This window comes from Stegodyphus dumicola, chromosome 8 (assembly GCF_044657685.1).
Source record: "Stegodyphus dumicola isolate Sdum_Otavi_A_Nest chromosome 8, ASM4465768v1".
In the NCBI taxonomy this organism is placed as follows: domain Eukaryota; kingdom Metazoa; phylum Arthropoda; class Arachnida; order Araneae; family Eresidae; genus Stegodyphus; species Stegodyphus dumicola.
The window spans coordinates 164,179,467-164,202,927 of NC_140775.1; the positions used below are offsets into that span (position 1 = coordinate 164,179,467).

The 23,461-nt window shown below is 34.4% G+C and overlaps 1 protein-coding gene and 1 long non-coding RNA gene across 3 annotated transcripts in view; one reads left to right on the top strand and one right to left on the bottom strand.

Moving 5' to 3' along the window:
- Positions 1 to 23,461, bottom strand: part of LOC118185493 (long-chain-fatty-acid--CoA ligase 1-like) — a 236,865-nt gene that overhangs the window by 204,356 nt on the left and 9,048 nt on the right. The window lies entirely within an intron of this gene.
- Positions 1 to 23,461, top strand: part of LOC118204223 (uncharacterized) — a 382,418-nt gene that overhangs the window by 57,269 nt on the left and 301,688 nt on the right. For both annotated transcript variants that reach the window (XR_015042789.1, XR_015042788.1), the window contains exon 3: positions 14,982 to 15,242. This is a non-coding gene — a long non-coding RNA (uncharacterized LOC118204223). The remainder of the gene's footprint in view (positions 1 to 14,981; positions 15,243 to 23,461) is intronic.

A 23,461-nucleotide genomic window follows, 5' to 3' on the forward strand; every position in this document is an offset into this window, starting at 1 on the left:
TTTTCTTAAAATATTCACGTATCTGAAGGATAAAAATTACTTTAACAAAGAGGAGTAAAAATTTCCAATACTTTGAATGTTTAAACTTTGTTTGAGGAGGAGATAGTATTTTTAATAAAAGATTCTAAATTCAATAGAGCAATAAACTCGAATTTGAATTTTCAAGCAGATATAAAGGATTAAGTCTGGCATGAATAATATTTGAAATCGCCATAATAATTTCTATGAAATAAAATTACTTTATTCTGTGAAAATTGTATGTTACAATATTTCATAGCTAATAATGAAAGAATACATCTCGATTTAAAGAATTCGAGAACCTTTAGAAAGTGTAAGAACTAAGTAAAACTATTCCATTGATATTAACACTTAAGTGGATTTGCTAACAAAGAAAATAATTTTTCTAGTGACAAAATTCTAAACCTTCTTTGATATTTCATCGAAGTAGTGACAAGACGGAATATAGTTCCTTATCTGCATAATTTGTTTAATTCGGTCTTCCAACTATGCAAAATAATTCGATAATATTTTCTAAAGCCTTTTAGGTATAACTTTGAAACTATCAACGGCCTTTAAGAGAAGTGTCATGCTCCACTTTTAATTTCGTCTTTGTCACGGTATCGATATTAGAATTTTGAAGCAAGAAATAACATTCCTGTTGAATTCTTCTTTCTAAGTGCAGGTATTTTATCACTAAACAATGCTGTTTAAATGGAGAAACTTCTGTTCAGCGGTTTGAACGCAGACCTTAAAGTTTTCCTGAAAATATAAAAAAACTCTCTATTAAAAGTGAATTCCATAGTTAAATCGCAAATTCTATTCCTCTGCTTTTAAATAACTGAGTTATTTACATATGCGGATTGCGTATTCGTATTTATTTAATTTAATAATTATTTAAAAATTAACTTTTAATAATTTCTGGGAAGCCCTGTAGATTGTTTGTGTGCTGGACAAATACTGCAAAAGAGGCGACGGCCATCTCTCTTAGGAGAAAGATAGTTTTGTGGAGGAATTTCTAAAGTTTATAAGCTTATACTGACATTACATGGAGGGGAAGTTTAAAACACATCTAAAGCTAAGCCCTTTGGCAGAATTCGAACTCGAGTCGAACTTCTAGTGTTTAGTGCTCTTGTCCACTCGACTACTATTGGTTCGTATGACATTAAAGTTGTGGAAATGTTTATGTACCTATGATTTTATTGAAACTACATTCTTAAAAATTTACTTATTACATTTTGCACTTCAAAGTATATACAGTGGTGGCCAAAATTGTGGACACTTTTGGAAATTTTTATGTTTTTGAACTTTGTATGCTTATAGAAAATGTTACGTTTCGCAAAATGCAAACTTGTATATATCATTTTAAAGATAATTTATTACTGAATTCAATACAAAACACAAAATTCAATTATTTGGAATACAAAAAAGTTATATGTAATATATATAAATAAGTTATATAGTATAAATAAAAAACAAAGTTATGAAGTGGTTTGTAATGTCTAGCTTTCCTGACCAATCACTGTTCTTGTTCTGAGAACCAATCAAATGTTAGTAACTGCCAGTAGAAGCTGACATCATGTTCACACTTGAAACAATTCATTATTTTGCTTTGTTCTGTAGAAGGAGGACCTGTTTCTTATACACTGCAATTACAAGTAGGAAATTTTGTAAAAATTTTTAATATTTAGTCAAGAAGCAATGTCATCAAATAAAAGAGTAGATTGGACACCTAGAAAGAGATGTAATATTATTGTGTTACGAGAAAGTGGTCTTTCCTGTGCTGAAATTGCAAGACAGGTCGGTGGTTCAGTGACTTCATCTGGAGTCCGAAAGTTTTGTTTACGATATCAGGAGACAAATTCAATAAAAAACAAAGAAGAAAAAGGCCGAAAAAGGTGCCCCACATCTATTGATGACAGAAGAATAAAACAACTATGTTTCCAAGATAGAAAAATGTCATCAGCGCCCATCAGAAGTGATCTGAATGATGCTGGTGTTTCTGTCAGTTCAAGAACAATAAGGAGAAGATTGACAGATGTTGGACTGAGAGGTAGAATTCCACGAAAATAGCCTTAATTTTCAGAAAAAAAAAATAGACTACAGTGGGAAAAGGAACACATTAATTGGACAGATGATCCAGTGGTCACAAGTTATATGGAGTGATGAAGATATCGTTATTCGGTAGTGATGGGCGAAAATATGTAAGACGTAGAATAGGTGAAGAGCTACATCCTGACTGCATTCAAGCAACTGTGAAGAACCCAGTTAGTGTTATGATTTGGTCATGCATGTAAGCAGATGGTATTGGTCGCCTTCATGTCATCGATGGGACACTGAATGCCAGAAAATACATTGACACTATTCTAAAACCAAAGCTTCTACCTTCCATCAGAGATCTCTTTCCCAACAATTCGTTTATTTTTCAGCAGGATTCTGCTCCTTGCCACACGGCCAAAATATCGAAAGGGTGGTTTCGTACAAAAGAGCATTAAATTGTTGTCATGGCCAGGAAACAGTCCTGACCTCAATCCTATCGAAAATTTGTGGCACCGTTTGAAAACTCTTATCCGAATGAGGTGCCCATCAAATAAAAGAGAACTAATTGAGGCTATGATTGCTTCCTGGCATCATGTAATAACGAAAGAAGAGCTTAAAACTCTTGTCAGCTCAATGAAACGTCGATGTGAAGCTGTAATCAAAAATAAAGCGTACCCTACTAAGTACTGATAACTCATTGCAATCATCACTATCTAATGTATATCGATAACTATTATCGTTTAACTTTTTTATTGCAAATAATTGAATTTTGTGTTTTATATTGAATTCAGCAATAAATTCTCTTTAAAATGATATATACAAGTTTGCATTTTGTGAAACGCAACGTGTTCTATAAGCATACAAAGTTAAAAAACATAAAAATTTCCAAAAGTGTCCACAATTTTGGCCACCACTGTATATATGTAAGATAGAATATATGTAAATCAACTTTATTATTTAAGTTAGTAATAGCATTTTAATTTCTGTTTTTAAATTTAGTTATTTCGTCTTATTCTAAAAATAATAATTTCCTTTCTGGACTGCGTCATTTCTAGATTAATCTATGCCACAAAGCTTGCGCAACGCTCAAGCCGCAGTTATTTCGGAATATAAAAATCTGAGAACGGAAAGCTTTGTAAAACCAAACCTTGCCCTTTGGTGAGCTGCCATGTTGGATAAATGCTTACTTTGCTTGAAGCTCTGTTGCTACTTGGCTTGGACATTACTTCGTTGTGCGCTGTAGAGTCGAACTTAAAAAATGTAAACGTTCTGAAAAGAGGCACGATTAGAGTGCCAAGTGAACTGCGGCTCTAAATGTGAATTTAAAAAAAAAAACGGAATTAAATCTGCCTCGACTTCCAAATTTCTTATTAATTGTGGATCGGCATTTATGTATTCTACGCAATCACTATTCTTCATCTTCTGCATATATCTACGTTCTACGCCTAACAACACTGCTACGTCGTTTTCTCATTGTTAGGAATTTTGTACTTATACAGATACTTTTTGTGGAATTATATGTGAAATTATTGTATATTTCTGTGTAATGTAACATAAAAAATATCGGAAAGGGCCAAGCTATGCCGGAAAAGTAAGAATACAGGGACATGTACATTTAACATTGAGTAAATAGGTATCTCGGTAATTTGGAGAGATATCACCAAGCGGGTTTGGCGATTTATTTTGTCGCCAAATGGGGCTAGAAATCGCAAAGAGTTGCGAAACTTGGCGACCATTTTGCGACATTTTGGTCCGGTCTCTCTATCACCGTAATAGGTATTGTAATGGAGGGAATGGAACTATTCTCCGTGGGCATTTCGCCGTGACTGTTTCGCCGTCAAGACATATTTTTCTTTACACGACTTTATAGCTTTCCGTATTACATTAAGTTGATTTAAGTTAATAACTCTCTTGAGTTTTATAATTTAATTTAATGAACATTTTAGATAAAATAATATATAAAATGTTTTTGTGTACAGTTTTATACAAATGCACCGTTACACATGATATATTAATTTTAAGAGAGTACGGTGCTGACAAGATTCCAAAGTAATTCCGTTTCCCATTCAGATTTCACAAAAATGTGAACTTCCTGCTTGCATGAGTAATTCCTGCTTGCATGAGTAATTTTAATCTAACTAGCCGATTAAAGTTTCAAGAAATTTTGAGGAATCATGTGAATATTGTACCCGCCTAATTTTAAAATCGATAATATAACTTCTGTTACATCAGAAGTTTAGTCCCAGTTCTCTTTGATACTGACATAATTTTCCAACTAACTATGTATAATTTCTTTATATCTCATATTTGTAAGTAACTATATGTCATGTAAAGAAAAATATGTCTTGACGGCGAAAAATTACGACGGCGAAACAGCCACCGTGAAATGGCGACGACGAAAAGTCCTAGACCCTGTAATTGAATAAATGTAATTGACTACTATGTTAGCTGTAACCATAATTCAGCTCTCGAATTGCCTTCCAGTAATTTCCAGAAGCAGAAAATACTTGAAATACCTCGCAGAAAACTACAGAAGGCCGGAGAGAGAAAGCATCTGCTCTTAGTTATTTAGTCTTGATTGTTGCGAGTTGTTAGTTCAGCGTGAACCGAGATATTTCCGGGTTAGCTTTCTATTTAGATGCACTTTACATTCCGCTGTGTTTAATATTTTGAGTAGTTGGGAGTGTAGCTATAGATTGTACTCTGTGATACTGTGAACAAACAATGGAAGAGTATTCTGTGGAAAATTTCAGAACTTTAAGGTGTTTCTTTTGATAAAATAAAGTCTATTGATCTGTCATCGGACCTGTGTGCATTCAATCTATTATGAACCTGTCCGCACGCAACAATGCATATTTTCAATGACGGGCCCTAGCCATTTATACAGAGACTGTCCGCACATTTCTTAGACGATTTTTGATAAGCGGTAATAAAAAATCGTTTGCTGCAAAAGACGTAATTGCAATTGTACTATGTTTTCAAAAGTCAAATTTATCGTCTGTGGCTTGAAAGTTTTGTTTTTATTAAAAATGGCGAATTTAACAAAGCAGTGGTTCGAAGGCTACATTTACGCTCTTTCCGAAGAGAAATATGCAGACTATGTTATCCAAAAAAGATATGAGAGTCATGTTTTTTTTTTTATATCTAAAGCGTCGATAGGTAATATCATCAACAAGAAAGGAAAAAAAGTCAAATTGGAGCCTCAAGTGGGACAAAAATTCCAAAGAAGTATCCAAGGAAAAAACGGACATCTTCGACTATTGCAAAGGTACGTTGTTTAATGTTAAAACAAAATCTCCCTAGTCAAAGGACAGTTGCAAAATCATTAAAATGCTCAGTGTCCACTGTAAACAAAATGATAAACGTTGATTTAAATATTAAGAAACCGCAATGTGCATCATCTTCTTCCAAAGCATATAGCTCAACGCAGGACACGCTGCAGAATTCTATATGAGAAACACTTATCCAAAGAAAAATAGAAAACAATTGTCACAATAGATGATTGTAACAAAAAGAGAGTCATTTATTATCATAAAAGGGGAGAAACAAATTTAAGTACATGGTTCAAAGAATCGAAAGAAGGTTTTTCTAAGGGATTCATGATTGTTGCTGGTTTTTCTTATAATGGCAAGTTAAAAATAAAGAGAGTGCAAAAAAATGTCAAGATTAACTTCAAATACTATCAGGAACATATTTTATTGCCAATTTTCTGAATGAAATACCATCGCTTTACCCACAGTGCCATCAATCAGTGAGACTCCAACAGGACAAAGCTAGCAGTCACACATCAAAGTCCACTGTAAATTTCCTAAAAGAAATGGAACAAAAAACTGGTATCAAGGCCACACCTTTCACTGATATCCCTACTAAATCTCCCGATGTGTCACCTATGGATTTTTGTGCTTTCGGACTTTTAAAAACTGCATTATCTAAACGTTGTCCCAAAACCCTAACAGGACTCTGGAAAGCTGTTCGGGAGGAATGGGATAGAATATCTCTTCTGCCACTTCAAAAGGCATTATTATCCTGGAAATTGCGGTGTCGAAAGATAGTTCAGACTAAAGGATGTCAAATAAACATTTAAAACACAAAGAATTTTATGTAATTTAGTTTTGTGAATACAATATACTTCGTCTAAAAAATGTGTGAACAGCTTCTGTAGGAGTTGGCCAGTACTTAAGGCCGGAAGCGGTGGTCTCTTTGTTATGGAGGCTTCTAAGAGGTGGATTCAGTTTGCTTCCTATGAACGGACGGACAAATTACATCCCTGCCTTCTCAGGGATTCGAGCCCGGCTCCTTCAATTCGGCCAATCGGAGTCACTTCATCGTCAGAGCGGTACTTTGTTGTTATTGTTGCTTGTCCTCGAAAGATCTGACATATGTCAGATCAGCTCCAGAAGGTTGTTGACCGCCAATAAACTATAACAACAAGAGGATCGTATGTTAAGTCCTCCTTAGAAAGTCCGCTGCAGCTCAGAATATAATTCGGTGAAGATGGGTTATCGCAGCATTTTTTACAAGTGCGGTGGATTTTTCTCCCACTATCAAAGAAAAGACATTTAAGGTGGCCAGTTGTTAGTATAGCCAGAGCAGTCGGGGAGCCACGATCACATTTTATTTCCAGCACAGAGGCAGGGGATGTTCTTGTGCACCATGGCGGTACTTTAATATCTATCTATCTATCTATCTATTTATATATAATATTCTTTATTGAAACCTAAAAGAAGCGCAGATTATGTACATAAAGAAAAGTGCTGTCAAGTTTAAAAATACAGAAAGAATTTGCCAAAAATTTTTCATGTCCCCCTCCCCCAGCGGCCGAGGGGTGAAAGTCGCTGAACACTGATAGTTCAAGTTCCAGTGAACGGACTGGATATATGGGGTTTTCGTGGTTTTCCCCACGGGTAACGTCTATATCAGCCAGTCCCCTTAAAACGACCTCCACGGGGCATTCCTCCTATTCCGTGTAGTGCTTAAGAATGCTCATACACCTTAAACCCCTTATTATCTTCGAATATGCGACTGTTGCAAGAATTGGGATATTTTATTTATTTTAAAAGCAATTACTTCCAACTTCTTACAGCTGACTACATAATATAGTAGCTGCTTTGGAAAATAGTAACCAGAAAGTTTGTGTTGCCACAAATATTTTTGTAATTTAATCCTCTTTGTGACAAAATATTTCGCCATGTTTCCACCTTGCGCGCATGATATTTTAAAAATGGCTAATGGTACATACTTGAAATTGGATGGAATTCTTTATATGGGCACTACTTTCTAACTGAACCAACAATCTGATGAACATTTTAATATTGAAAAATTTTATGAACGAAAACATTACAGATGTTTTTTACTGAAATACATTTTATAAGCTGAACTCCAAATAAAATAAAAATTTAACATGAAATTCTTAGAATTTTTGGTTCACAATAGACGAAAAATTTTGTCACAAAGCGGATTAAATTGTGAAACTATTTGTCGCAACAAAAACTTTATGATTACTATTTTAGAAAGCAGCTATATTATGTAGTCAGCTGTGAAAAGTTGGAAGTAATTGCTTTTAAAATAAATAAGTTATCCCAATTCTTGCAACAGTCGCATATTCGAAGATCTTATGGGTTTTAAGATGTACGAGTTCCCTTGTGAGGAGCACGTAATAAATAAAAAATATTCATTAACGTTTCATTTTATTTGTATGCTTTTGGGTTTTAAATATACAGAACGAATCTAATAGCTTAAATCGCACGGAAAAGGGTGAAAATACTGGTTTCGAAAATTAAATTTCTTTTTATCATGAAAAATATATCCTTCAAAGTTTAAGATTATGCATAACAGTCTAGACGCTTAAATTGTTTACTGTAACACCGCGTGATAATTAATCTAATAAAGATTTTTTTCTACGGCTTTGATCAGGTACCCTGTCTCGTAACCCGCAATTTCGCTTATGTATTTTATGTAATGAAGTTTGCAGATCAGCGGTTTTAATGTCTTAAAAGTAGCTAATAGATCATAAGAAGAAAAATGGCAGAAATTTATTCCCCAATGAGAAAAACTTCTCTTCAGGTCTGCTCAAACAAGACAGCATTGCTCATAAATCATTCATCTTTTACAACACCTAGAGCTTGACGCTGCATAATTACTCCACACTATTTCCATAATGTCCCCAGTGGCTTATATATAACAAGGAAAAATCTTCTCTTTTTCTAGATGGCAACGATAGTTGTCAGGATATGCAAATGTGACGTCACCGTGTGACCTTAATAGCCTCGAAGAAGACTCGTTTGCAGCAGATGGCAGAATATTTTTTTTTTCGTTTCATTTCATTCGATTGGTATTCCGTTTCTTAGACTGTCAGAATTAAAGGCATTTTTAAAAAAAAAATTATTTTAAACTTCTGTCGAGAATTCGTACAGTTTAAGCCGTCTTTTATCCTCTTGTTCGACCATTTATTTCATCTTGACTGGAAGGATGAATAAATTTGTTTTTAATGGGATGAGTCATTAGGCTATATAGCAAATGGATGAAAAAGCAATGGAGTGGATATTATGGTATTCAGAATATCACAAGTTTAAATAACTTTCTTACAGGAAGTAATTTTGGGCTCTTCGAGGAAATAATTTACAGAGTTCTTGAACAGATGATAATGAGCATCTAGTTTTCGTAAATATTAATTAAAAAAAAGCTAAATTAGAAATCCATTGAAACATTATTCACTTGTTGCAAACTTATTTTATTAGTAGTCAATTATAATGACTGTTTTCGAAATATAAAAATTATAAAATTACTCGACTAAAATTCTTCCTGTTTTAATTATTGCATTATCTAGAAAAAACTACAAATTTTTTTAAATTACTACACATTTGTATTATTCGAATCATTATGTCTTCAAGCGTTATAGTGATCCTTCGTTTAACTAGTTCCAAAAAGTGTGACCTTTCATTAGCATTTTACTAAAAACGCATTTTCGTAAAATAGAGATCTCAGACAGAATATCTAAATTTTAGAAAAATCACTCTGACAAACGAACTCAATCTGATTAACTGATATACCTATTTTCTAAGATATTAGTCTTTTACTGACTTCTTAGAAAATACTGTTAGGAATTTTGTATATATGTAAATAATTTTAGTGAAATTATATGTGTAATTGTAATATCTTCTGTATAATATAACAAATGATCCAGTAGAATGGTTTCCTCACACCAGGGTACCTGGGTTCAGAGACCCTACCCCTTGTAGAACACTCCGTAACTTGAGAATTGAATCATGAGAGAGAAAAGAATACATATAAAAGCTGTACAACACATAATAATAATAATCTTTTTTTGTTTAGCTTTTTTAAATATATATATCAAATTGTTTATATATATTAAAACATTAAAGTAGTAAACAGAATATGAGACTTAACAAATAGATGCACATAGAAAAACAAGACAAGAAAATGATCCTGAGCATCAGTTGACAGTTCAAACCAGTGACAGGATGAGTAAGTGTGAACCAGACAGTTACCTACTTACATACAAAATAGAATAAATAACAAATAGGAGCAAGAACAGAGTAATTAAATACGGAAAGAAACGATATACAGCATGATAATTAAGACAGGTTGCTAACGATTGTCATAAAAATTAACAGAAAAGAATATCTATTTATTAGAATTATTGGGATTAAAGATTTCCTCAAATACAGAAAATATGACAAAAATGTTATCTAACGAATTATTGTGTGCCTGGAATTCAGGCATTTTATCAGCGATTTTTTAAAGAATATACATGATAGGGTAACCCTTGAAAACATTTGCAGTTTAAAAAAAATTAACAACATCATAAATGGTATTTATAAATGGTTCAGGTGATTGATTAACAGAGGTATTGCTAGCATTTTCAACATTCTTGACAACATTTGCAAAAGTTCTTTCACTATTGTTACCAATTTTAACAGAATTTCTTACAAAAGGTTCAACATTTGTTTTAGCATCAGCATTGCTTTTATCATTATGCATTTCGTTAATATTTGGCACATAAGGCAAAGGAAACTTAGGACATCCGCGATAATTTGAGGTATGTCCTTCTTGATTACATTTACAACACTTCACAGTAGTTAACCTTTCTTGTGAACAATTTACAGTATTATATGCACCTGCACATTTGATGCAGCGAGGCTGCAGTTTACACTCATTAGATGAGTGATGGAAGTGCTGGCAGTTGTAACAACAATGGAAGTTGTAACAACAATGGAAGTGCTGGCTGCACAACATCTCCATGGCTCTTGTAAACATTTACAGAAACATAAAATCCTATAAATTAATTTTCTGGAGTCCTTGCACATGACGTCCATGAGATTGAATGTCCCGTTCGAGTCGAACTATCAATTGCATGAGACTAATAAAATCATCCGTCGTAATATCATCCTTTCCGAGTAGTCCCTGCCAGTCCATTTCCATCTCCTGACCAAGTAATTCATCAGCATATTCCAACATATCTGCCGCGAGATCGAGCACTTCACGTCCAGCAGCTTTCGAAGTATTCATTTTGGAAGAATTTGATGGGGGAAGGTCGATGTTTCCCCCCATCAATGTAAACATAGAAATAATCCTTGAGAGATAGTTAATTATACACCGCAAAGATACTGAACACCATCACCATTCGATTCAGACCAGAATCAATATGTATAATATAACATGAAACGCTTGAAAAAGAGCAGCTCTATCAGAAAAACAAGTTTATAGGGGGCAAATCTATTTAATATAGAGGTAACGAGCTATCTCACTAAATTGGCTAGATATCGCCAAGTTGGCGATGGTTTTAGCAACTAATTTTTGTCGCCAAATTTCACCAGAAATCATCCAAAATCTCAATGGAAGTTGTCGATGGTTTTGTCGACTAATGCTTTTCGCCAAATATGGCGAGAAATCCCCGAAAGTCTCCATGCTTGACGACCATTTGACGATATTTAGGTTCGGTCCCTATATATCTGTAACTGGTACTGTAATTGATCCCTGACGTAACGGTAAGCGTATATGTAACTCTAACCGCATATTCCTTTCAGTAATCTCGAGGAATGGAAGGTACTAGAGATTTCCCGATGGCCAGGGGGGAACTGAGAGCATCAGCTTTGCAATCCAAGGACTTCAGAGTTTAGAGAACTTCGGAGTATTGAGAAATCGTGCGAGCTTCGCTGTTTGGATACGCTTTGCATTGCATTGTGTTTAACGTTAAAGTACTTTGAAGTGTTAAATACTGACTATGCTCTGTTATACTGAGAAGAGCTGCATGAGTACTTCTGTGAAGAGGTTTAGAGTTGTAAAGTGTCTCTTTTGGGAAAGTAATTTTTACCAAGCTATCATTGGCTTTGAGTGCATTCAGTCCATTACGACCCCGTATCAACGCAACAATATATAGAATAAAGAAAAAAAATGAAAGCATAAAAGTGACCCTGTTGCAGAAATTATACTTATCTATCGAATTTCATTAATACATCGGTCCGAAAATGGCGTGGATGATTATGCTCATGGTCGAGACTGCCATAAGAAGATAGTAAGTTGGAAAATTTCTTCAGACGAAGAAAAAGAGATATTTTTCATTTGATGAATTAGGTTAACATGAAAGTTTGTTTTCCTTGTGTAAAGCTCGCATTTTGCAATAATAAGTGAATTTAATTACAATTTTTACTACGCGTATATTTTTAATAATTAATGTTTCGCATCATTTAATGTGTTTCAAACTTTTAAGAGATTTTTGTAAAATTAAATACGACTATTTTTAGTAATGGAAATTTTAAAAAACACATATTACATTAATTCTGACTAGCTTTTGGTCATCCTATGTATTGTCTGTGTGGTTAGGCTAATGCTCCAAAGCATGCGAAGACTATCTTTCTAAGGGATGAGATATCTGTGTGGAGGAATTTCTAAGGAGAATTGGTTTGTGCTGGCATTGCATAGAGGAGAAGACTAAAACACATTCTAAAGCTAAGCCGTTTGGCGGAATTCGAACCCGAATCGAAGTACTAGCGCTCAGAGCTCTGGCTTGTTCCATCACTATTGGGTCGCATGGTTGTTAAAATCATGGTAAAATTTATGTACGAATAAGAACAAATCATGTCTAACAATTATAGCTGTAAGAATCAGCTTGTTTATAATAATTAACTATGCTTAAAGCGTAGAGTAAACGAAGTTTTAGCTGTAGTTTGTTAGGAATATTGTACACATTTCCAAAGAATCTTCAACACTCGCTTGATTTATCCTTATTATTAAACTGCATAAAGTCCCAGGTGTGTGATAAAAATCAAAGGCATTCAAGAAGTGTTCGCCGGAAAACTTCTGGAATTGTGTACTCCTTTGAAATATATAAGCGTTTCTACTTTATAGAGCTTCAAAGATCTTCAACACCAAATTCTTCAAGGAGCTTCTAAACGGAGAGAAAGGTTTGCTCGTTTACCTTACTGATTACAGCAAAGCACGTGATATAATGTGCCTAAGAGGAGGAAAGCCTTCATGAAGATCTTACTATGAGCAAGTGATACGTACTCACGCTTGATATTAAGGAAACAACAGAACACCCATACATCCATTTCATTCGCCGGAATACAAACTCGGGTTGAACTACCAGCAGGATGAGAAGGGGTAAGCATTCAACTGTCTTACCCCTTCTCATCTTGATCAGCATAGTCGTTAGTGACGCTAACTTCCTTACCGACGAAACCGGCTTCAAATCCCGGAGAAGGCATGGATCTTTGTACCGTATAATGTCTGTGCGGCATGGGGACACTTAAAATACTGGCGAACCGAAAGCCCTAAAAATGGAGTGGAAGACCCTCAGACCGCCCTCTTCTCCGAGGTGTTCTGTATCAAAATTGGATGAGATGCATTGTTAGTGCCGCAAGAACTAATGACCCAATGGTGAAATCTTGGTATCCGTCCCACTTGTACCTGTACCTGTCTTATCCTCTCGGCTACTAATGTGCAAAAAGAAGTACCTATTTCATCGTTCGTCGAAATACACGATGCTTTGTTACATAGCATTGTTCAAACACTCCTTAAAAGGAGATACTATTAAAATGTTTTGTTAAGTAGCTTCTGCATGTTAAACACAGTTCCATTTCCCCAAAAATGAATAAGGCCTACCAGCGGCCGAGCGTTAAAGTCGCTGAACACTGGTAGTTCGGTCCGAGGTTCAAATCCCGCGAACGGGCTGCATGGGTGTTTTCGTGGTTTTCCCCATGTGTAACGTGTATACGAGCCAATTTCCCTTAGAAAGTCCTCCACGAAGGCATCCCTCCCCTTAGAGAGAGAGCCCTAGTGTGCTTTGCCATAATTAAATACACCAGACCAAAAATGAATAAGAATGTTAAAGCAAGATAAATTTTATCATATTTTCGCTTATGAAAAGTAAGCGTTTCCTGACTATTAATTAATCAAAGTAATTAATTATTAACAAAACAACTTATAGTGCTTAACTGGTTTATTTATTAGTGTTTGAAAAATCCGACCTCAGTTTCATCTACACCTTTTTAGCTCTTTGTACAAAATGCTATAAAAAATACTATAAAAATGCTATAGATATAGATACCACATAAAAGAATGTCATAGTCTAATGATGAAATCTTTTTGTATGTTACTTAGGAAAGCATAATAGGTTCAAAGATGCTTTAATAATTATTCTATAAGCCGTTTTGCTGTAACTGAAAGGATGCAAAAATTAGTTCCTTTTTCGTTACCTTAATTAGAAATTTTTTAAAAATCTTTTCCTCTTAAATACTCGTATGTGTATTAACAACGCAGTTAGCTTTTCTGAAGGATTATATTTTTCACTTTTTCTTATTATTACTGTCTCTGATGCATATTCCCTTCCCTTTTCAGATATCTGCAGAATTTTTTCCCTCCATTGTTTTTTCATAGTTCTTTCTTTACAAAAACCGTTGCTAAGAAAGAAGCTTGGTATTGCCTTTCATTTTTTGTCTTTGATTCTTGAAAACTTTTTCTAGGTTTTTATTGATTTCTGAATAGCTGTGATGGATATTACGTCAAGATTTACAGCCACCTTTTCATAAAGTTGCATTTATCGAAAAAATGCTAAATTCAAGAGAGGATTATTGAAGATTAATTATTGAAAATGAATTTATCTAATGCAGTTCATTCCAGTAGTTGCAAAGTTAAGTGGATATTATACCACTCTAATTTCAAAATTTTGCATTTATCTTTAGTAAATACTAGATGTAGTTTAATAACATCCATTTTCTTTTAAATTTCTACCTTAGGAAATTATCTTTCCTGGTCGTTTATGATTTGCTAATGTTTACCTTTGAATGGCTATAATATGTTGTGTCATTTGAATACGGCAAAGTCACATGGGCTAACTGCCTAAGAGGAGGGATGGCTTCATGAAGGACAGTCTGAGGGAAGATACCTCATATTCATGTTACACATCGGAAGAAACACGTAAAACAAACATGAAGCCAGCCAATTTGCTTCGGTTCAAAGCCAAGCCAGGCCAAACTACTAGTACCTAACGGTTTCAACCATTTAGCAACTGATAGGGCTTGCTTTTTAACACTTAATGTCTTTGCGCTTTGATGAATTGTAAAGTTTCATAAGCTAAAATTTTATTTCGAAATCACATATAAGGTGTAATTAAATTTTTTAATATTACATTTAAGCATAATAACAAACTTTATTTTTCTAGATCTAACATACTGAAAATATTTCTTTTATTTCCTAAATCTATTGAAGAAATTTAATGTTTTAATCTATTAACTGTATCTATCTCTCTTTACATATACAGGGTGGGCGGAAAGTAACTCCCTATTTTGAATTTGGAATAGTTTTTGATGTTATATGTAGATTGCAATGAATGTTATCTTGTTTTATAGACTGTAGTATGGCATTATTTGTAATATTTTTCCCTTTTTCATATGTCTAATATTTTTTCCGCTTTTTTTTTCTAGAGCCTCTGAATGAGAGATGTCACAACGATTAAATATTCAGGACAGATCGAAAATTGTAGCAAGGTATGAGTTGTGGCAGTCTATAACGGAGGTTCAACTATGGTGGAGGAGTGAATATGGGAAACATGCTGTTTTAGATGAAAAGACAATTATGTCAATTTGACAATCTCTGAAAGAAAAAACGATATATTAAAAAATATTAGACATATGAAAAAGGAAAAAATATTACAAATAATGCCATACTACAGTCTACGAAACAAGGTAACTTTCATTGCAATCTAAACATAAAATGAATAGCTATTACAAATTCAAAATAGGGAATTACTTTCCGCTCGCTCTGCAGATATTTTCTAACATATACTAGCTGTGCAGATTACAGATAGATAGCTATAATGAAGAATTTTTGAAGAAATGCTAGAACTTAAATTAAATTCTTAATCTCACGTAGATAAAAAAAGGGAAATTTTTATTAAAAACAAAAGTGGAAAAAATGCAAATATAAAAAAATGGGTTTATGAGGTGATGATTAAGAAGTAGCAACAAACTCATTTTAAACTTGATTGGAGTTTTTGGATGAAATTTCTTTAATAATAAAGTTTTGAAGAAAAATAAAGGCAATAAAATATCATTCCTAAAGAAATCCATAGATGGAATTGTCTCTACGCGAATTCTTTTTTTTTTTTCGGTTTCCTTCTCGTAGAGCCACTGCGGCGGAAGTAGCAATAGCCAAAATCGCTATTTAAAATCATACCAGTAACGATTTTTTCTTTCCGGTTTAAACTACGCCGTCTGCGCCCAGGAAATCTCAGAACACCTCTAGACTGAGCGAGTACGTTACGAAATGATGCATAATGGAAAGTCTTTAAAAATAAAATCGTAACATTTAATTAAACGAAATGTCACAAGTTTAATTTATTTCTTTAACTTGGATGCAATGAATCTAATGTTAGATTTATCTTACGGATTAGAGCTATTATCCATTAATGTAAATTAGTATAAAATAGCTAAAAAGTATTATTAGCTGTGAGTAGCTAACATCCAATTCAATGGCAAAATATACTTCAAAAAATTATATAATTTTTGCAATTACTTATTTAGTTCTTTTACTACATTTAATAGTTGGAAATATAAAGCATTGCATAAAAACTTTCGATATAAAATACCCATTTTATTAAGGAAGGATAAAAAGCGTTGCTGAAGCTAAATTGCAGTAAGTAATTTTATCAAAATATTTCTCTCTCTCGTATTTCTTTCCGCACTGAAAATCCAATTTCAGAGTTTCATATTAAATTACGCGTTGGAATATTTGCAGGTCGATGAAAATTTCAAAGCAATTTGTTGCCCACTTTTAGAGGTTTTTCCTTATTACTTATTGATCTATCGGATGACTGGATCGTTAGATTCTGCAGCAGGTAACACGAAAAAGGGCATAAAAAATAACTTTAGAGAAGTTCCCCCCCTCCCCACATGTGTTATTAAATTTTATGCGTCTGTGGGAAAAAAATGTTCGATTAAACGCTATAATGAAGGGGAAGAAAATAAACATCAGAAGTACAAACAACGTTATCAAATTGACTTTAATTTAGAACGGACTGAATTGGAATTTTTTTCAATGCTTAATTTTATTGGAGAATAATGTTTTATTTTAAACCGTTATTAGTGGCATAGTATAAAAGGGAACTCGGCAAGTGTCCAAATTGCAAGAGGGGGGGGAAAGATGGGGTATCATATTCTTTGTACGGCCTATTAAATTATACACATTTTTTTGCTGCATTTCATTTGAACTTATTTTCTCGAGTTTCATTAGGGATATATTTCTCATTCAAGTAATTCAGTTCTCACTTCGCGGCAAACAAAAGTATATAAAAACTCAAAACTGCAAAATACAGAAAAACATAAAACAACAAATATAGTTAAAATAGTTTCAAAAAGATTTTACAATTAAAATTAGAGTTTCTGAGCAAAAACAAGCAATTCGGACATCGGGCAAGAAGGCAGATGTTTTGGTACACAAAACTGAAAGTTTACTTTTGATCCCACTCGGTAAAAAACTCTGAAGGTACAGAAACTGAGTTAATTCACTGTTCTTCTAAGTTTCAAATGTAAACAAAAAACAGTTTTTTTGACAATACTGCAACTATTGCCTGTAGATTAACTAGTCAAAAACCATATAATTTAAACACTTTAAAACAATTATTGCTCAATTTACCAACATATAAGAATACGAAAACTAAGCACACCTAGCCAATTAACAGAGTGGGAATTGGTGCAGCCGATTGCAACGCTAAGTGGAGATGCACAACTACATATTATAATAGTCTGGTATACAAAATTTCAACCTTCTACGGCTACTCGTTCTTGAGTTATGCGAGATACATTACATACATACGTACAAACGTACAGACATTAAGAAAATATCTCTTCTGAATCCATTTTAAATTCATTTTACAATCAGCTTTGATCCCACTAGCGGCCGAGCGGTAAAGTCGTTGAACTGGCAGTTCGGTGCGAGGTTCAAATCCCCGAACGGGCTGGCTGCATGGTCCTTTTCGTGGTTTTTCTCATGTGTTACGAGTATCCGAGTTAGTAAGTCCCCCACGGGGAAGGTATCCCTCCTCCTAGGCAGATAGCCCTCGAGGCTTTGGCGTAATCACACACATATATATATACAATCCGCTTTGGCAAAAGCATTTCTTTATTCTGTCCGTAAGTACATGTCACGCAAAAACATAGTTCGTGTGCCCCTTCCGCACTCGTATCTGAAAACTACTCTCAAATGTGAACTAATGAAACGGTGGCAAAACTACTGGGACACAAGCACCACAGGCAGAAGACTGTATGATTTCCAACCAAAAGTTAACCACAATTTAAGTAGCAGTTCTTCGCACCTCACACAGTATCTGACAGGGCATGGCCCATATATGTCCTATCTTCACAGATTTCGCCTAAGAGACAATGACCAATGTATTTGTGGCAGTACTGGTGACCCAGATCACTATCTGTTTGACTGCTCGCACACAGGGAATTCACATTTGAAAAAACCAACTGTAATCAATATGCCAGCATAGTTCAAGAACACAATTAAGCATAAATATGCCATCAGCCGCATTAGAGACTGGACTACCATTGCTAAAAGCATTGCTGACAACCTGGAGTGACTTCTTTCCTTGGACACCATGCCGTCAGCAGCCTGCTCTGTACATATATTAATTTACTTAATGTCTTGTGTTTTTTGTTTGTTTTGCTGTTTTTAACTATATTTAATATTATGACTTATCCAGAACTCATTTAATGTATTCCATAATTTAAAATGTATTTGGTCATCTTTACATCTGTACCTGATTTTTATAGCACATCCGTAATATAACTGTATGCCTAACATGTACGATAATAGTGGAAAGTGTTCCGCTTAGTCTCAGCAGTCCCCACCATGCACCTTCTTTCCATGTTCTGGTTCTTATTTCAATGTTCCTCGTTCCGTGGCCAATCCACGGAGGGCACAGTACTAAGCTCTTTAATTATATTTATTTATGTATTTTTTTTAATTCCATCGACGGGATCCAACAAGCTGAAAAGCGCCTAACCCAGTGGGCCAGTTGTTCCGTCAATGGTAAAAAGAAAGAAAGTTCAAATGGTTTCGAGAGCGGTCAAAATGGATATTTTCGTTGAAATATGACAGTGAAATTTTTTGTGATTACACAGTACTTTAATTCGTATAAGGAAGTAAACATAAGTACAGTAATGGCTTTAAATATGATCAGTGGCAGTTTGAGTAACGTATAGTATTTTGCTAAGCATACTAAATTCCTGACGTATGTGTTAAATTAACTAAAATAACTATAATCTCCTATAACAAATATCTCCTATAATCCTCCTAGTCAAAGCCAAAAATTTCTGAAATTAAAAAATGATTTTATTTGTTATTTTAAGTGGTTTTCTAGTAATGAAATTTAACTGAATTTAGTGCTTCTAATAATATTTATTTAGACGAATATTTTTCAAATATTTAACATTTCGACATTTAAAACTGAGTAATTAATCAGTTAATTTGTGAAGAAATTTAGTATAATATTTAATTTTCTACGTGAGCGCATTAAATTTCTATTAACAAAGTTGCTGAATGTTTTTTCTTCTTCTAAATGAAATATTGCAGATATTTTAAGCGATCTTATTATTTCTTTTACAAATTGCATTTTTTTAAAGTGCATTCAACAGATATATCGAATTATATCAATCAAGCATTTGTTGTTATAATTGTGGCACTTTGCTAGATTCGTTTGCTGTTATTGGATTTTGTAACTTAAAAAATCAATCGTGATTACGAATAATTATTTTGTCCATCAAGAATCCAAATAATATTAATTTTTCAATTGTTTTAGACAAATGCATTTCATAATGCAACTTCACTCTCAAATGAAAGAGTGGCTAAAGTCGTAAAATATTAACAATTTACTAGATTCTGTTCATTATGGTTAAACGGACTTGATGAACGAAGATTTTGCTATTTACCCCTCATGTAAATTAACTGGTGACCAGTTTCGCTTAGAAACTCCTTCATAAATGCATCCGCTCTTAAGCTATACAGAATTAATGCGGCTTTCTAAAATCGATATGGCTCTTCTGGATGCGTAAGATTTTCTTGAGAGAACTAGGTAATTGCCACCTTTCCCAGATTCAACACAGGTTTACTTTACAGGTGCGGATATAATACAACATATTACTTTATTTGTTGTGACTCTTGTTGTCTGAAACCAGAACAAGCCCATGAAATTCGTCATGGCAAGGAGGCAAGATTGCGCCTGTCTTTTGCAAGAGCCCTGGGCATCACACAGATGACAGGCTTACCGCATATTTTGAGTGACCCATGGCGCCGAGACATTATACTCAGGGATTCGAACCCAGCCCTTCGGCACGGCAGTCAGAGTCACTAACTACTATCCCGGTTGGGCAACATCACTTTATTTAAATTGCGGTATATGTTATTCGATGTATTCTTATCTTTGTGTATCAACTTGTGTACCATTCTTATCTTTGTGTACCTTTTGTGTATCTTTGTATTCAACTGTACTTTATTTGCATACAATGAGTATAGATTTTATATTAGTTCCTGTAATATTCTGTACTGGATATTTGTATTACAATTTCGTACACTTCTTGTTTGCTTCGTATTCTAAAACACTGATTTGTTGCACTAATATTCATTTGAGTGTATGCACTGCATGTTTTCTGTAAAAACGTGCTCTTTCATTTCTGTTCACTGCTTTGATAGTTGCCTGGCTGATGAAACAACGGTTTCCTCCTTCCTACTTGTCTCCTTTGTTTCCTGGGGCCCACCAGCGGCCGAGCGGTAACGTCACTGAACACTGGTAGTTCGGTTCGAGGTTCGAATCCCGCGAACGGACTGGCTGCATGGGCGTTTTCGTGGTTTTCCCTATGTGTAACGTGTATACGAGCCAGTTTTCCTTAAAAAGTCCTCCACGAAGGCATCCCTCCCTTAAGGCAGATAGCCCTCGAGTGCTTAGCCGTAATCTAATACACCACACCACCTTTGTTTCTGAGGTGTTAGCTGAAGCAGCGTGTTAAGACCAATATATCTTCGCTACATATGTATGCTCATTGGATTGTTGAGCTAATAACTAATATGCTACTGGCTGATGATCCAAAGTATCTCAAGTTATCTTCGTTGGACATGGAAACAGTAACACATAAGTCTAATTACTTCTTTTGATATTCAGCATTTCTTCGGTCAGTGGTTTTGAATAGAGATTTTCTTACCATTTGATAGCTTTGAATTCTTCTTTCTTTTAATACACGTAGTCCTCCACCCGAATATGGGCAACTCGAAGCGCGAATTTTGAAATTAGAATTGTATTTTTATTAATTTTGTATTTTACACAGATTTAATGATTTTTGATAAACAAATTTAGCGATTTAAAAAAAAAAGCCAACAATGCGTAAAAAGAACATTTTTATCTCTAGAGGCGAGACTCTTGCCATCCGTAAAATAGATAAGATAGTTAACCTTCAATTTTAACTCACAAATTCGGCTATTTGAAATATTGTAAAATATTTTTATCTTTTATGCTCCAGGTTGTCGTAATTCAGTCAGGATTTTAAACTTTCAGATTTAAGCTGGAGATGCTTACTGAGTAACAAACTAAGCGATTTAAAAGCAATAAACACAGTTCTTAATATATTTCTAATTTTTAACATGATTGATTTAAAAAATAATCAAAATAGTAAGATGCAATTAGGTATATTGAATATTTTTATGAAATTACACTGGCTGAACTAATTGAAATCATTTTGTAAATTATCTTTTTTTATGATAACAATTTATGCAGCTGGACGTGCAAGTGGCTAGTTTTTAAATAAACTGTATTACGAGTAAAACAAAATGCATGGTAACACTTAACACTCTATCAGGAATTGCAAACATGTGCTACTTTTAAACATTTTGTAATTTTGCTACTAAATTTTATGTGACGCAAGTGTGAAGAGCGTTTCATATATAATGTTGAAAGCACCAAAAGTTTGCAGAGACATTAGGAATTTTTTTTTTTGAAGAAGGAAAGATTAGCAACCTCCTTCGCCGGGACTCGAAACACGGACCTCTGGAATACCGTCCCAGCCTGCAGAACCACCACACCACGAAGGCATGTCAAGAAGGTATGGGAAATACCTTATATACTCCCCCTCATTTTTTAAAGAGGATTTTAGGGGACCCAATCACCAAATCCTGCGTGGGGAGAATCATCATTTACCAACCTTTTAGTTCGGATCCTACTGTAGAGATATTAGGATTTTTTGAAGCAGGATAGATTAGCAATCGCCTTCGCCGGGAATCGAACCACGGATATCTGGAGTACCGCCCCAGCGTGCAGAACCACCCCATCACGAAGGCATGCTAAGAACGTGGGAGAAATACCTTATCAGTTAATAATAAAATGAGAGAAAATGTTTATAAGCCATCTTAATAAAAAAATTGAATTTTGATATCATAAATTAAGAACAAATTGAGAAATACAGAAAAATATAAGCCAACACTTAACAATGTTTCTAGAATTCTAAATATTATGTGCTGCTTTTAAGAATTTTATCATTTTGCTGTTGAAATGTATGTAGAGCATTAATACGACTAACATGGCAAAACTTATGTAACTAATGCGACAAAACAAATGTGTTAGCAGGAGTGAGTCCAAGAGCAGATTAGTAATCTGTGATGCTCAGCGAGAACAAAAAATACCTTAACATGAAACGACAGGTGCGACATTGAAATCGGTATCCTTTCAGGTTTTCTTTTCTCTTTTCTTTTTTAAAATTTTTGCTAGTTAGTATGATTTAGTTACGTACTCCTCTCTGTTAATTCTTTAGCTAAGTACATTCTCATGACTAATCCATCAATTATAATGATTGAATCCCAAGGAATTCAGTTTTATGTCATTTAACTGCAGTTGAACTAGTAAAATGTAATTTTATTCTTGAAGTTTCATTTAAACACATGGAATAAAATAATTTTTCCAGAGTTCATATCATATATTACATGTAAAAAATAAAAGCCTGCTATCTCTCACTTTTTTTAGAAAACATATGTAATTTAGAGATGTAACTTCGCAATAATCCCTTGCAGCAGAATGATTTCGCAGCGATTTCTGGATTTTTATTTTTCTCTAAGATTTGAGAGAATATCTTTACTTTATGAAATTCAGAAGTTTACAGCACTCTCTGGCTATCTCTCAAAATTATTTTGAAAATACTGGTCTCCATATCCCAACTTTCTGAATTCAAAGTGAACGCTTATGTACCTGAATTGTAGTATATCCCAACTTTCTGAATTCAAAGTGAACGCTTATGTACCTGAATTGCAGTATATCCCAACTTTCTGAATTCAAAGTGAACGCTTATGTACCTGAATTGCAGTTTATGTATCAGGTGCTCGGAAAATAAAGCGCTCTTAGTGTTAAAAGGTATATTTCCCGCCTTCCTAGCGTGCCTTCGTGGTGTAGTGGTTCTGCACGCTGGGCCGGTATTCCAGGGGTCCGTAGTTCGATTCCCGGTGAAGGTGATTGCTCATTTTTCCTCTATCCTGCTTCAAGAAAATACCTAATGTCTCTGCAGTGGAGCCCTAACTAAAAACGGGTTGTGGATGAGGATTCTCCACACTCAGGATTTGGCGATTGGGTCCCCTAAAAAAACCCCAGCCCTTTAAAAAGGGGAGTATATAAGGTATTTCTTCCGCCTTCCTAGCGTGCTTTCGTGCTGTAGTGTTCAGCTCACTGAGCCGAGATTTCAGAATTCCGTGGTTCGATTCTCGGCGAATGCGTTGCTAAATTTTCACCTTTCATGCTTCCAAATTATATACCTAATGTCTCTACAGTGCAAATGCTCTTCAGTGATTAAGTTAGAGTCATTCAGTTTATTTTGGCGACGAAAAGATCAGCAGGTACTTTCTCCCTCTTTCCAGCATAACGATAACGATA